Source organism: Nyctereutes procyonoides, unplaced genomic scaffold, assembly GCF_905146905.1.
Source record: "Nyctereutes procyonoides isolate TBG_1078 unplaced genomic scaffold, NYPRO_anot_genome, whole genome shotgun sequence".
Taxonomy (NCBI): Eukaryota; Metazoa; Chordata; class Mammalia; order Carnivora; family Canidae; genus Nyctereutes; species Nyctereutes procyonoides.
In genome coordinates, this window is record NW_026575030.1 from 41,477,307 (window position 1) to 41,485,120 (window position 7,814).

Here is a 7,814-nt window from a genome sequence, read left to right on the forward strand (position 1 = left end):
AGTGTTTTGAACCCATTTTTATGGAAATGCTTTGGTCCATCAACAACCTCGGAATGCCAAGGACGTCTTCCAGAATGATCCCATTGTCCTGTCCTGCTCCAACAATCCAAGGAAAAAGAGTTTTCCTTCTTTGTGTATCAGAATCACCCAAAGAGATGGTTATGCATTCATCTTCCCAGGGTCCATACCAAACCTACTGAACCAGAGTATCCAGGAGTAGAAATCAGGGCTGTTTTAACAAGCTTCCTTATTGATCCTAGTGAAAATGAAAATTTGAGAGAAATATCACTGCAACCTAAATTAGTAATATGAAAATTTGAAATCAGGGTGCCAAACACTTTCTTTACAACTTAGATCTTTCCTAGAATATATAACTGTCCTAAGAGATGACAGTTTCCTTTCCAGAGAGCTCCAAGATTATACTTGGAGGCATTCAACAGGGAGTCCCACCCAGACCCAAATCCTGGTCATAAGGAGATGAAGACACAAACTATTGCCTCCTATCTCCCACCTTCCCTCACTCCTGACCAAGAGCTGACTGATCACAAATATGATTACTTTGTTAGTAAGAATCCTTTCCTACACTAGTGTTTGCTTTTTTATGATGAAAAGATGTGATGAGTTGGACAGAATATTTTTAGAGGATTTATTGTCTTCGTTTTCCCATAGAAAGACTGTATCTCCACTTTAATGGTAAATACATTGCACCCAAACACCTTAAGACTAAGATAATTGAGGTGAAAGTCCATAAAGTTAATAGGGCACTGAATACAACTGATAAATAGCTGACTAACAGCATGACCTATAGCGAGTTCAAACCTGAGCACATAATGAGAGCTTTGACTTTACTCTGAGCCTCAATGGAGAGGAAGCTCAAAGCCAGTTAGCCACGAATGGGAAATTCATGTTCACTTTCGACATCTCCTATTTTCCCCTTTTTCACTTCCATAGTTGCAAGTTGAGTTTCTATACGCAAACAGCCCTGGGTAAGCCCAGTTGAAATAGTGCCAACTAACCAGGTCACACAGATATAGAAGCATAGCGACTGATGGAAGGTTAGAGAGAACTTCAAGTGACCATACAAAATAGGATCATTAGCTTCTCATGAAAATGGGAGAGTAGTTGATAGAAATTTTCCAAAATACCAAGAAAAGATAAATGTAAAACAGGTCTGTATAAACCATTAAAATGCTCAGGTAGTAATACAATATAAACCTTTCCATTGATGCATTCAGCAAATGTTTGTTGAGCACCTACTGTATGGCAGGCACTGTGCTAGGCACTGAGGATTCAAAGATGAGTAAGAAACAGATTGGGCCTCAAAGAGCTGTGTTTGTAGTGAGTGGAGACAAATATGTGAATGCAGGTGTGCAATAAGGAACTATGGGTGTTAGGCAGACGGGTGGACAGGTAACTACCAGGACAAAAGAGGGAATAGTCAACGGGTCTTTGGGAAGGCAGGAGATAGCCTGTATAGTCTTCAATCATTAGTAGGCGTTCACTGAACAGATAAAGCCACCAAAGGCTTTCAAGGCAGCATGAACAGAAGCTTTTAAAAAGCCATAAAATGCATGGCACATTTATAAAATGTCAAATAATCTGGAACACCACAGAGTGCAAGAAACAAGACCCTGAAGAATGATGACCCTGAAGAAGTAAGCAGGGGCCTCATGAAGAGCTCTGAGTAGCATGCCTGGGTACTGAGGCTCCAGAGGTTACTACCAAAGAGCTCTCAGTCTTCGAGTCTGAGTTCACACTGGGTGAAATGTAGAGATGAAGTGTAAGCAAGGAAGTATCAGAGGCAAGGAATCAGGGCGGAGGCCATGGCAATGACCTAGACAAGATCATGAAACTGAATTAAAGCAGGGGTAGGGAAATAGAGGTGCGTACAGATGTTAAGAGCTACTAAGAGAGCAAAAACAATAGGCCACAAACAAAAGCCCAGGTGACCTAGTGTCTCTCTTCTTATTCCTAAAGTAGTCAAGTCTAGTTTATTAAATGAAATGATTCCGTGTGGAGCATAAATTTGGTGTGAGGCAACTATCTGCATTAATTTCATTTCTCTGATAAAATGTACAAGAGTACGATTGAGTGGTAAGACAGCTGAAATACACACAAGGCAGGATGGAAAGAAAAGAAGGGCTCAGGGTAATATAAAATAAGCAATTCTCAGGAGTTGCCAGAGGTCAAAGGTTGAGGGTAGAATTTGGCCACAAAGGGTTACTAAAAGGGAATTTGTAGGGGGGGGGTGCCCACAGGAAACAGATAAAATTACTCTATATCTGGACTCTTATGGTAGCTGCATGACTTTTTTTTTTAAGTAAAAACTCATAGACCTATACACCAAAAAGAATGAATTTCTCAGAATAGGACTCTGAGAAAGGAAACCTACTTACTCTTGGATATTCATTCATTCATTCAACAAATAGTACATACTCCATGCCAGAAACTGTTGCATGTTAGATACATGATGGGAAATGGGCCCCATGGAGCCTGCAGTACATTGGAAAAGATATTCACTAAAGAAATATTTCTGTAAATTCAATTACAATTGTGATAGAAAAAAACTAAAGAGCAACAAAATAAGAAAGCAGGATCCCTGGGTGGCGCAGCGGTTTGGCGCCTGCCTTTGGCCCAGGGCACGATCCTGGAGACCCGGGATCGAATCCCACGTCGGGCTCCTGGTGCATGGAGCCTGCTTCTCCCTCTGCCTATGTCTCTGCCTCTCTCTCTCTCTCTCTCTCTCTCTCTCTCTCTCTCTGTGACTATCATAAAATAAATTAAAAAAAAATAAAAAAACAAAATAAGAAAGCATGCAACAAGCTTCCCTGAAGTAGTGATGTCAAAGCTAAACCATGGGGGGGCCTGGGTGGCTCAGTTGGTTGAGCACCTGACTTGATTTTGGCTCAGGTCACAATCTCGGGGTCACGAGATGGAGCCCTGTGTTGGGCTCCACTCTCATCATGGATTCTGCTTGAAAGTCTCTCTCTCCCTCTGCCTCTCTCTCTGTGTGTCTCTCATGAATAAATAAATAAGATCTTTTTTAAAAAAAAACCTATTAAGGGATCCCTGGGTGGCGTAGTGGTTTGGCACCTGCCTTTGGCCCAGGGCGCGATCCTGGAGACCCGGGATCGAATCCCACGTTGGGCTCCTGGTGCATGGAGCCTGCTTCTCCCTCTGCCTGTGTCTCTGCCATTCTCTCTCTCTCTCTCTCTCTCTCTCTCTCTCTCTCCCTGTGACTATCATAAAAAAAAAACAACCTATTAAAAAAAAAAAAGATTCTCACTCTCCCTCTGCCCCTCCCCCTGCCAAAAAAGCCAAACCCTAAGGATAAGTCAGGTTGACTAAAAGTGAAGAGGATGGTCAAGGGAGAACGCCACATCTGGGAAGATCCTGAGGTGTGAGCTCTCGCATATTATGCACTCTTGCATACTCACACACACTCACAAATACCCTCACAAACTTCCCTTCTCATGTACACAGTAATAAATTTTCTGTTTCTTTCTAAGACCCTTTCTGCTGTGTACATTTCCATAATGGAAATTCTTAAGGACTTCCTATAGACCTCCTAGAACTGCCACTTAGCAGATATGACACCCCAATAACATTATTTTACCTATATGTTCCCCAATTTGGGGCCCCCTACTCAGCAGGGAGTCTTCTTGAGATTCTCTCCCTTTCTTTCTGTCCTTCCCCCACCAAAATAAATAAATAAATCTTAAAAAAGAAAAAAAAGACTAACACTTTAAAAAACCCAACAATACCAAGTATTAAGGAAGGTGGACAGTAGCTGGGTCTCCTCCACACTGCCAATGAAATTGAAAAATCATACAACCGCTTTGGAAAACAGTTTGACAGTTTCTTTTAAAGTTAAACAGACACTCATCATCTGAACCAGCTACTCCATGCCTAGGCATTTACCGAAATGAAACAAAAATCATAGCTCCACACAAAGACTGTCCTTGCAACTTTATTCCTAACAGCCAAAAACTGGAATAATCCAAATGTCCACCAATAGGTGAATGGCTAAAAAAAAAAAAAAATAGGTGAATGGCTAACAAATTGTGTCATTGATACTACCCAGCAATAAAAATATCCTACTATTAAATGCGACCACGTAGACGAATCAAAACGTCATGCTGAGTGAAAGAGACTGAACACCAGAGTACATTCTGTATGGTTCCATTTCTATGCTGTGCCAGAGAGGCAAAAACTAATCTATAATCTAATCTATAGAAATCAGATCAATGGTTACCTGGAGCAGTGAATGGAGAGAGGGATCGAGTGCAAGGGGTGTGTACAAGGGAACTGCCTGGTTGATGAAAATGTGCTGTCTCTTGAGTGTGGTGATGGTTGTGTGGGTGTATGCAGTTGATGACCTATACATTTAAAAACACCTTTTACGGTATGCAAACTATACCTCACAAAGTCAATTTTTAAAAGGATAGTTGCCTAACTCTTTAAATTAGAAGCTGTAGCTTCATCATCATCCTGCAAGGAGTCATTCAGCAGTATACTCTATAAGGAACAAGTTCTTTATGAACCATACGCAGGCCCCCCAAATAAATGTCTAACCATGTGTTTGTGTAATATGTGCAGGGCTGCAGACACAGCTGCCCATTAAACTGTCTCCTGCCCATCGTCTCCGATTCTGAGCCGCAGAAGAAACTGTAATTTCAGTTCCCATCTACCTACATATCCTCATTAACTATTTGTTAACCAATTCCCGAAGCAAGTGAGTCTCTGTGTTTATTTTTTAAGCAAGTTCTATCATCAGAAATCTTGGCTGCCTGCAGAGCTTAGGGGTACATCCCCTCCCTACAAAACCTTCCCAGATCAGAGGTAATGATTAGTCCGAGTGTATAACGAACCAACACTAATACCAGCCACATAAGCTGCTCTAATTACCTCCTGCTCCTCAAGGACCCTCCTAAAGACTTAAAAAAAAAAAAAAGGAAAGCTAGGCCTTATTCTCCTTGAAGTTTTCCTATCTGTAGTCAGAAATTGATGGACCAAAGCAAAGCATCATAAACTAAGGGCACCGCTAGCCTGCGCAATGACCACACATGTTGAGTGCCTCCATCTGTTGGAAAACCTCCCTTATGGATTTGGAGCCCTAATAAGGTAGCAGGTTGCTCACTTCAGCAGAACATGTACTAAAACTGGAGTGATACAGAGGACATTAGCATGACCTCTGCACAAGGATGACACACAAAATCCTAAAAAAAAAAAAAAAAAAATAGAAAAAGAGAAGAGACTTGTGGTTACCAGAGGAAGGGAGTGGGGGTGGGGAAATTGGGTGCAGGTGGTCAAAAGGTACAAACTTGCACTTACAAGATAAGTAAGCACTGACGATGCATTGTACCTGATGACTGTAGTTAACATTGCTGTGTGGTACATCTGAAAGTTACTAAGAGAGCAGATCTTAAGAGTTCTCATCATGAGGAAAAACAAAAAATGTTAACTATATGAGGTGACAGATGGTAACTCAATTTCCTGTGGCAGTCATTTCAGATGCATGGATGTCAAGTCATTATGCAGCATATCTTAAACTTACCTACAGTGCTGTATGTCAGTTATAGCTCAGTAAAACTGAGGGGAAGACAAATAGCAGAAATTGCATAAAACTTACCATGAGTTCAAATCCTGTGTTATCTACTTTATTCGTTTTCCATGGCTGCATAGCAAATTACCACTAACACAGCAGCTTAAAACACCAGCCATTTATTATCTGACAGCTTGGCAGGTCCGAAAACTGAATGGTCCTGGTGGTACTCTCTGCGTGGAGTATCACAAGGCCAAACCACAGGAGTCAGCTGGGCAGGGCTCTTATCTGAAGGTTCTAGAGAAGAGTATGCTTCCAAGCTTATTCAGCCCATTGGTAGGATTCAGTTCCTTGGGCTTGTAGGACTGAGATCCCATTTTCCTTCTGGCTATCTGGGAACTACCTGCATTCCTTGGCTCATGCCCACCCCCCTTCCTTCACCTTCAAAGCCAATAATTGTAGGTGTAATCCTTCTCAGGCTTAGAATCTCTCTTCCTCTTCTGTGACCAGCCAGAGTACTTTAAAGGACTCCCTTCCTTTAAAGGGCTCGTGTGATTAGACCAGGTGCACCTGGATAGTCTCCCTACCTTAAGGTCGACTGATTACTAACCTTAATCACATCTGGAAAATAACTTTGGTCATGTAACATAGCGTAGTCACAGGAGTAACACCAGGGGTAGACACTACGAATCCAATCCTAGAATTCCACGTATCATACTGATGCTAGATTTTGTGCAGCACCACTGACCTTTCTTGTAACCCTAGAGATACCATTCACCCAAACATCTTAAAGTTGTCTTTAAAAACAAATACTGCCAGTCAGTGACTCAGAACCTACTACCCAGATTACACTAATTAAGACTAGAATACCATTAAATATACACACACACACACACACACACACACACACACACCAGACTTTAAGGAACTATGCTTAAATCCCAAGGGTTCAGGGCAGAAAGAAGTCAGTATGAGCTGGGAAAAGCTTCATAGAAGTGACACCACCCAAGCAGAGCTTTCTAGGATGCAGAGAATTTGGGTAGGCAAGAGCATGACCAGAGACGGGAAAAATCAAGGCATCGGCTGAGTAGTGAGGAGACCCACCTGACAGCCTATTTGGGAATAATGGATAACCAAACAGATGGGGGAAACTAAAGAAAAGATGGCTTTGTAAATCAGGACGAGAGTTTGCATTTGATTCAATAAGCAATCCTGAGCCTTTGAAACCTTCTTAGGTTTCATAAAAGTATGCCAAATAGTTAGAAATTGTTGGATTGGTGAGAAAAATAAGATTAGAGAAAGAATAATTAGAAAGCTATGGGAGACACAAATTGCTTATCAACTAGAAATACACACTGACATTCTGTGATGAGTGGGGTGGGCTTTCACATCTTTAAGAGAAAACGAAGGGGGAAGAAACAAAAATAATAAAATGATTATAACTGATGAAGTTTCCTGATAGGCACATGGGGTCCCAAACACTATTCTGTCTACTTCTGCATGTTTGAATGTTTCCATAATAAAATGGGGTTTTTTAAGCCTATTGTGGTAATCAAGGAATGAAGTCCTAAAAACCTAGACATAGGTGGTGGCAAGGAAAATAGAAAAAAAAAAAGATTAATTCAACAAATATTTTTACCTTGATAACAGATTTGATATAACAATGACACCCGAGGGAAGAAAAGAAAAAACTGATTCATTTGGAAATAAAACGTCTTAAAATGGAACCTGTCAACTTTCAATGAAGTTCTTCATTAGTCTGTATGATTGAAATGTGTATAGAAATTAATAATCTGTAGAAGTTAAGTTTCTGTCTATAAATCTTTGTCTACTGCACCACATGAAAAAAAATGGACAGATTTTTGTTAAGTTTAGAAGGTCTGTTTGGGAAGAGCAGCCTATTAAAATTATAGCTTTGTCCGGCCTATAGAAAAAATAATTTTGTAAGCCCCTGGAAGTGTCTCATTCATTTATTTTTCTTTTAGACACAGCAATGTGGTATGTTAATTTTAAAGTTTCCTACCATTGAGTCCAGAATTCGATCTCTTTGAAAAATTATCCAGGAATTTCCTGGGAACAAGAATCCAAAAGGCCAAATGCTTTCCTTTTTTCCCAAGTAATATATTTTTAGTTTTCTACAAAACTGCCATCCTGAGGATGAACAAATCTTTTTTTTTCTTTTTTTTTTTTTTTTTTTTTTTGAGGATGAACAATTCTTATTTCCATGTCTGTGAGAGCCTACAGAGGAGAATTTTTTGAAAATGTTAAT

At 40.5% G+C, this 7,814-nt stretch overlaps 1 non-coding gene across 1 annotated transcript; it reads left to right on the plus strand.

The window, feature by feature from the left end:
* Positions 1-5,134: 5,134 nt before the first annotated feature.
* On the plus strand, positions 5,135-5,241 carry LOC129504060 (U6 spliceosomal RNA). Its single transcript, XR_008663295.1, has one exon. It is a non-coding gene; the product is annotated as a U6 spliceosomal RNA (small nuclear RNA).
* The last annotated feature ends 2,573 nt before the right edge of the window (positions 5,242-7,814 follow it).